This window comes from Phragmites australis, chromosome 5 (assembly GCF_958298935.1).
Source record: "Phragmites australis chromosome 5, lpPhrAust1.1, whole genome shotgun sequence".
Taxonomy (NCBI): Eukaryota; Viridiplantae; Streptophyta; class Magnoliopsida; order Poales; family Poaceae; genus Phragmites; species Phragmites australis.
This window is the reverse complement of record NC_084925.1, coordinates 45,239,252-45,246,587: the sequence shown is the minus strand read 5'-3', so window position 1 is coordinate 45,246,587 and position 7,336 is coordinate 45,239,252. Positions and strand designations below refer to the sequence as shown.

At 45.8% G+C, this 7,336-nt stretch overlaps 1 long non-coding RNA gene across 1 annotated transcript; it reads left to right on the top strand.

Moving 5' to 3' along the window:
* The first annotated feature begins 5,362 nt into the window (after positions 1 to 5,362).
* On the top strand, positions 5,363 to 6,598 carry LOC133917755 (uncharacterized). Its single transcript, XR_009909719.1, has 3 exons — positions 5,363 to 5,739; positions 5,961 to 6,260; positions 6,346 to 6,598. It is a non-coding gene; the product is annotated as an uncharacterized LOC133917755 (long non-coding RNA).
* The last annotated feature ends 738 nt before the right edge of the window (positions 6,599 to 7,336 follow it).

Sequence of the window (7,336 nt, the reverse complement as noted above, 5' to 3'; positions counted from 1 at the left end):
CTTTTTAAGTCTAGGCCGGTTCTTAAAGCATTCAAACAGAGGGACAGATGGACACTTGACCTCTCGTTGCTCTCAGCCTCATAGTATTATGCCTAACCCGATCTGGTAAAAAAAGTCAAGTTCTGCCCATTCAGAATGCATGGTTGTACAGGGTGGCTTAAGTATGATGGTGTAATGACTCGATTATTAAATGGTCAGGGCATGTATCTTCTGGCAGCGAACATCACAGAGGTGACTCAAGCCCTTAGAGCATTATCATAAAGTATAGGTCTACATGAGTATACAATTGTTTAATTTAATAATCCAACTAGATTACTAGTATGTGATTTATAGAATAAGCCGATAAATTTAAAGTCAAAGTTTGAGTTTAAGAGGTATTTACATTTTCTTATGTCAATGTGGATAACCGAGCAAGGTAAAGATGATTTACAAAAGAAAATAATGTATTTGAATGTTAAGTAGACACTAGACAATATACTACATAAAACAAAACACCCTAAGTGAAGATAGTCATTAATTATACGAAATGCAAAACACGTTAGAAAACCTTACAAACGTTATCAAGTTAAAACCTTCATAGCAATTCTAAACAAATAAAATAAATCTAGCCACATAATTTGCACAAGCCACTTTGCTAGTTGCTAATAAAACAGATACTAATATCTTAAGCTAACATGCAGGAGAATTTAAACCATGATCTATTCTGCTTCAGAAATCGGAGATTTAACTAATGGTGAGGGCTGCGATGCAAAAATAACTCCTTTTTTTTTCAAAACAACTATAAAAAATCTGTCGATTTTATTAAACAAGGAAAGAAAAGTTAAGATGACAAGAAAAAATCAGCGGAAGAGATGACACCCAACAACGATCCTCTGGAGCAATAGAGGGTTTCACCTCGTTAAACGAGGGTGATCACAAATTACATATATCAACGGAGGGAAAATAACTGACTCATGGCACGCAGCATAATATTGCAACTGGACATTCACAAGATCGGCGCGGCGCCGCCTGGTCTGGGACTAAAAGCAAGCTCTCGCGTCGCCGTCGCAGCTCAGCGACAGCTCTCTCCGATGTTTGACAATTTGACTCGATAAAAAAAACCCTGCGCGCTGCCGCCATGAGGGCCCAATAGTTTCTTTCCTGTACCACCCACACCCTGATCTTTTCCCCTCCTCCGCTGTCTCCTCGCGAGAAGCAGATAAGAATGATGCCGCTGACAGCCCGTACTAGATTAATCTCTCATGCATCCTGCTGGCGTGGTGTGTATGTGTATAATAAATGGACTCCTGGAAATCATAGATTAATCATACATATACAGGATCGAGCAAAGCATGCATGCATTTGCTCTGTCATCAACGGCTTAACAGTTTCCTGCATGGAAGTACTCGCTCACCTGCAGGCTGCAGCTAGTGATGAGCATCTCTGCTCAGAGAGAGGCCTGTCGGGGCGTCAGTAATGTGGTTGCGTGATTAATGGTGCCTAGGCTAGAACGAAAGAGGGGAGCGGTCTCCCCTTCCAAGATGCAACGGCACTCTTTTATTGGTCGTTTAAGACATATACTATATACAACAAACAAGTTTGATCATTATTTTTATAACTATCTTTTAATAAAAAATTAAATGATATCAATGTATTTTTTTTGACAAATTCATTACTATTATTTTTATATGCCAAATACTAATAGTTTTGTGTATATTAGTGATCAAAGTTTATAAAATTTAATTACGTGCATTTACTGAGAACGGAGGTAGTACTTATCTCTTGGAGCATAGTGGCTTTTGCAAATGCAATTATAATTTTGTTTGACATAGCTTATTATTGTTTTCTGTTTCTCAGAAACTATAAGTTAAAACAAGCAAGTTGGTTTATTGCTAGCTTTTTTTTAAAAAAAACTGATTTTTAATAAAATAAATTAAAAATTGTGGCTGCGAGTGCCTTTTCTGAAAAGTTGATATGTTAAGAACTTAAAAAATTCTCGTAAAAATCAACAGCTTTAGACATAACCCATAAACAACATTCAGCAAATTTTTTTTTTTTTAATAAAAACTCATAAATTTCAACTGCATCAAATAGTGCATGTGTATGCATCCATCTCTTCTAAACTACCCTAGGTAGATCCTGCTTATCTTGGGGCCGGCCTCGCACACACTGCCCCAGCCAGGAACAGGGACGGCTATGTTTGTTTTGCTCTCAGAACAATGCCATGGCACTGTGTGCCTGTCCCGCTGTGTGTAAACTGTCATTTTCTCCATGTTCACGGCCTTACTCGCCATGCTTGGGCCTTCTGTCTTTGCCATTTGGACGACTGAAAAGGCCCCTAGGATACCTACAACGGACACATGATATGTTCAAGTTACTAATTACCTGAGGTGCCAAGCCATATAACGTAAACAATTAGGCACAAGTTAAGTTATTCTACTTGGTTACTACTACTACTACCAGTAGACTTGCGCTCTTACACAAGACTAGTGAGCCAGGCAAGCAGCAACAAACAGGTGGATACATAGATGGAACCCTGAATAAAAGGCTTTGCATGACAGACAGCATGTAACGCGCCGTATGCTACGGCAGTAGGGTGGATTGCTTCGAGGGCGCGGCACTGCAATGCGAGCTCTTGGATTGAAGTCGTTGCATGGAATTGGTGGTGTGAGGTCGGCCTGTGATGAGGGTAGGAGAGGAGCAAGGAGTAGGAACACTGCAGAGTGCAGATACTATCTCTGAACTTTTTTTGGGTAGCTGAAACTTGCCTTCTGCTTGCGAAGGCCAAGGGGAGTGAAGGGGCTTCAATTTCGAGTAGCGTAGCAAGTACCGTATGCCGATGTTTGGCGCATGAATTCAATGCCGCTCAATTGAATTTCCATTTTCTTTGGGAATTCAGTTTACCGCTGCAAGAAACTCGAGTGTAGTTCCCGTTACGTGTGATGCTTCTATGCTAGGAGAGCCAACACGAGAAAGAAAGGAGGGGCCTTTTGATTTACTTACTCCGGTACGTGTGGCACAGCGTTCTGCAGCGTGGAGGTTCATGAGATCGCCGCCACCAATTTCTTCAGATCGAGAAGGAACATGGGCGATGGGACATGGATGTACGCACGGTGTTACCGTCATTGAAAGCCTGAAAACCGCGGTGCCTGCGACGACACGTCCAATCCAGAGGCACAGGGCACAGGGCACACGGGAGGGGAGCAGGAACAGACAATCCACAATCCTGAAAAGGAGACCTTCCTGTTCCTCTCCGAACGATTCAGGGATTAATCGACAACAGCGAGCGACTGGGGAAGGGTCGGAGATGTCGGCAGTGATGGAGCTTGACCAAATTTGGGGCTTAATAACAAAATATTTTTGAAAGTGTTTTTAAGTGCTAAACCATTGAACTAATATATGGAAAAAAATTATAGCCATCAATGAGTATTTTTTTTTAAAATACATATTTGAGTGAGATTTATATATTATAATACCTAGAAATAACTCTAAAATTAAACAATATTGTATATATACGACAAAATTACAATTAATCATGGCCTCAAACTGATAGCCACATATTAACTCTTTGACGCTTTCCATCCTAAGTCACTCATTATATACCATGTCTTAATTTGTAGTTAAACTTATCTATAATTTGACCCTCAATATATAACTAGCAAGTTATTGATAATAAAGTCATTTTCCATCCAGGGATGTAGGTGTAGCTTATTGCGCCGCGTTGGATCAGCACAACATTTCGGACGTGGAAGCAGAAGCCTCCACTGCTCCGCAGCAGCAGAAGCCCTCGCCGTAAGGGGCAGAGACAGGGGTATTTTAGTGACACCTAAAATACCTCGATGTCAATATAGAGTAGTTCTTTATTGAGTAAAAAATCACAGATACTATACCAATATAGATTAGTATCACAGAAACACTCAAAATTCTCATACCGACGGTGTTCTAACTCCGCTATTGCATGCCGTCGGTCCGGATGGCGCCATATGACCGAGGGGAGGGAGGGGTCGAGCGAGTGATACATGAGAACACGCGCGACCGAGGGACAGGGGCCAGCCGGACCGACGAGGACAGGCGGACAGCCAGCTGAGGACCTTGTGCTTGTGGCCTGCCCGGCTGGTTGATTGATCGAGATGGATGCATGGATGGCCATCGCGATCGATCACAGCTGACAGTGCCAACTCTAGCACATCCGCATATGTCGATCGATCGACGTGGCTGGGAATCATGTCGTCGCGCGTCAGTCTTCTCTTGCACATATGCGTGCGCGAGAACGAGATGTTTTGATTTGACTGATTCCATCCGGTTGTCGCGTGGCCAGTTTGCAGTGTCCACACAGTGCCATAGAGTGGGAGCTCGACATGACGAGAGAATTTCATTTTGCTGCATGCGCATGCATCTTGTGCTCTGCGATCGCGATCGAGGGATTCAACAGGATGGTTGCAGGTGAATGGTGATTGCGAGTACCTCTTCCTGTGCTTGGAGTCGGTGTATTGGTTTGTGAACGAGGAAGGATGCGCACCCTAGCTGCTGCTTGGCTTACGAGCAATGATGACCACTGGCGAAGCTAGCATGCTCCAATATGTGTATTTGGTCCCAGCTCGATCTGCGCCCGTACGTGCGTGCATGCATGCTCGTGGCAGTGGTTGGTCCCAATGCAAGATCGATCTGCAGATCCCGCATCTCGCGCGCCGTGGGCATGCGAGCAAGTTGAGCTAGCACGATCGGCGTCAAGCTGCGCAGATCTGATGCACGTTCTCGTGGGCGCTCGGTGGCACCGGCACGCGCGCGCGCGCGTGAACTCCCCACCTCAACCACCACTCCACTCCACTGTGCTGCTCACTACTTGCTCCACATCCGCATAGCGCAGAGTAATGCTACACCTACAGAAAGTTTTACAAAAATTTTACTTACATGTTGACGTGAATAACAACAAACTATACATACTGATTTGCAATTACCGATTGAAAGGGTTCACGTGATGGAGCATACATTGTAGTTGTTGTCCACGTCAGCACGTAAGTAGAATTTTTGTAGGCTAACAGTCTACCAAACTGTATCGATGATCAACACCGATAATTGTTTTAGCAGTTGCTCATGTCGAAATACGAGCAGCTGCTACTCTCAACACGAACCTCCCCAATGCTGGTACCAGCGCGCGTCCAGATGGGCGCCCGATGGATTCCTCGTGGTTCCCTTTCAGCAAGATGGTAGGCTTTGGGCCTGGCTGGCAGACGGCCTTTTGTTGGCGGCGTTACAGGACGAGGCGACGAGCGAGAGGACGTGCTGTTGGACCGAAGCGATGATTGGGCCGAGTTTGACCAACCCACGCCCAGCTTCAGCACCAGAGCAGATGCATGTCCGCGCGCCGACAACCTGGCCAGCCAGCCGCCATGGCTCCCACTTCGCAGCGGCCCATGATGCGCCACTCCTCCGCCTTCTTCGACCCCTCCTCGCCCTAGCCACCCGACGACACCTGCTCCAGCCTCGCGCTCGTCATCCTCAACCAGCGGCTGCCCCGCTTCGCGCCCCGCCTTTGGTCACGCGATAACGCCCCCACGCCGGTGCCTCTCCCCTTCCCTCCACCTTCTTCTCAGATCTCTTTGGCGGTAATGCTGACGCGCTCCCTGTTCTCTTGCTGTTGCCTCCGTGGCTGGCTTGAGTAGCAGCGGTGCGGCTGTGCGTGAACGGCGGCGCCAACCGCGGCTTCGACGACATGCCAGAGCTGCTCACTAGGCAGGACCCCGACGAGGTCCGTGGGAGGTAAGGACTCGTTCCCGACCACAGATTGCTCCCCATTCCGTTTGTTGCGTCGCGCATGAGAGTAAATCGAGCAGGATGTGCTTGGCTTGTTTCATCGGTTCAACAAGACCGTTCCCGTACATTGTCGTGCTCCGTTCCCGCCTGCCATTACTGTCTTCTCGCTTAGTCTGCTCTGTGTGGTATGATCAACCGATGATACATTTTTGTATTGGGTTCATCAGGACAAGAGATGCTCAGGACGGCCAGCATACCAATTGGTCAATCAGATTTGATATGCTTTTCAAATATGCAAGCTCTGTTGATGTTTCGAGTTAGACAAACGGCATGTCCACAATGTGCTTGATGCAATGCTTGCCTGTGGGCGGTGGCTATGTTAGTGCGCTGCCTGTGCTGTGCATATCTGATGCTGGAGAGGTGTAAATGTTTCTGATATGTCCCCCTCACAGTTTCTTCTGTGGTATTTACACAATCTTCTACGCACTCTTGTTTGATGGGATACATTGATTGATTTCCTTACACCGGTATGTTCATTTTTTTCGTTCATGATATCTATCCGTGTTTACCCTGTGAATCTGACAACCTAACATGGTACATTTCCTTTTGCAGTACACCATGCCATTGAAACCGTGCAAATATCTTGTTCAAGCTGTTGTCCGTGGGTCGAAACTTGAGGCATCCTCTGTCATTCTTGGAGCACGAGCTAGCAGAGTTCGTATAGGAAGTGTAGTTCAGAGTAGTACCGTGATTACTGGCCATGTTATTATCCTTTCTTTCCTTTTCCTTGTAGATTATAGTTTATCTTTGCCTTGCAACCTATGTATTGTGTTATTCATTGTCATGTGATCTCCATAATATCTAACAACTCAAGTCTTGTGTTTGAGAAATTTCGGCTCCTATTGTAATCTACAGATATTCAACTATTATCTCTACTACTTAAAAAATACGCAGTCATTCGTCCTCAATCTCCTATGGTCTACATCCACATCCTGCAGACTACCTTTAAATTTCACAAAATTTACTCATCTCATGCCACTCGATAAATACTTGATTTCCTTCCCCATCTCCCCGCCCCGCGCCTCGGACCCCTCCTCCCCCTCCTTGCTGCCGCCCCCTACTCGCTGTTCCACTACAAGTTATCCTGCTCCGTGCCTCAATCCCCGCCCGCTCAATCCATGTCGCCGCCGTCGCCTCCTCCTCCACTTTCATAGGGAGGGCGTCGCCACCGAGCCGCCTCCGTTGGCTCCCATCTATGCGGCTGGTGTTGCTGCCTCCCGCGTGCTCTACTCTGAGTCCCGCATGCTCCCACGGCTTCACGCACCCTCCCGTGTGAGTTCCACACGTTCCCGTATTTGATGTGCAAAACACGTGCAACAACATACTAAAAAGAAAATAGAAAGGTTTATTGGACATTTTTCGAGGGTTGCTGAGCCTTAAATATGACTGATAGTCAACCGAACCTCTACGCAGAAAGCAAGAAAAAGTTATATGCCTTACTCTGCAAGAGCTTTCAAAACCAAGATGCAACTTTCAAGCTACAGAGATGAAAGGCATAAACAATTCAAAGCTATACAATTAACTGCACTTTCTCAGTCATAAG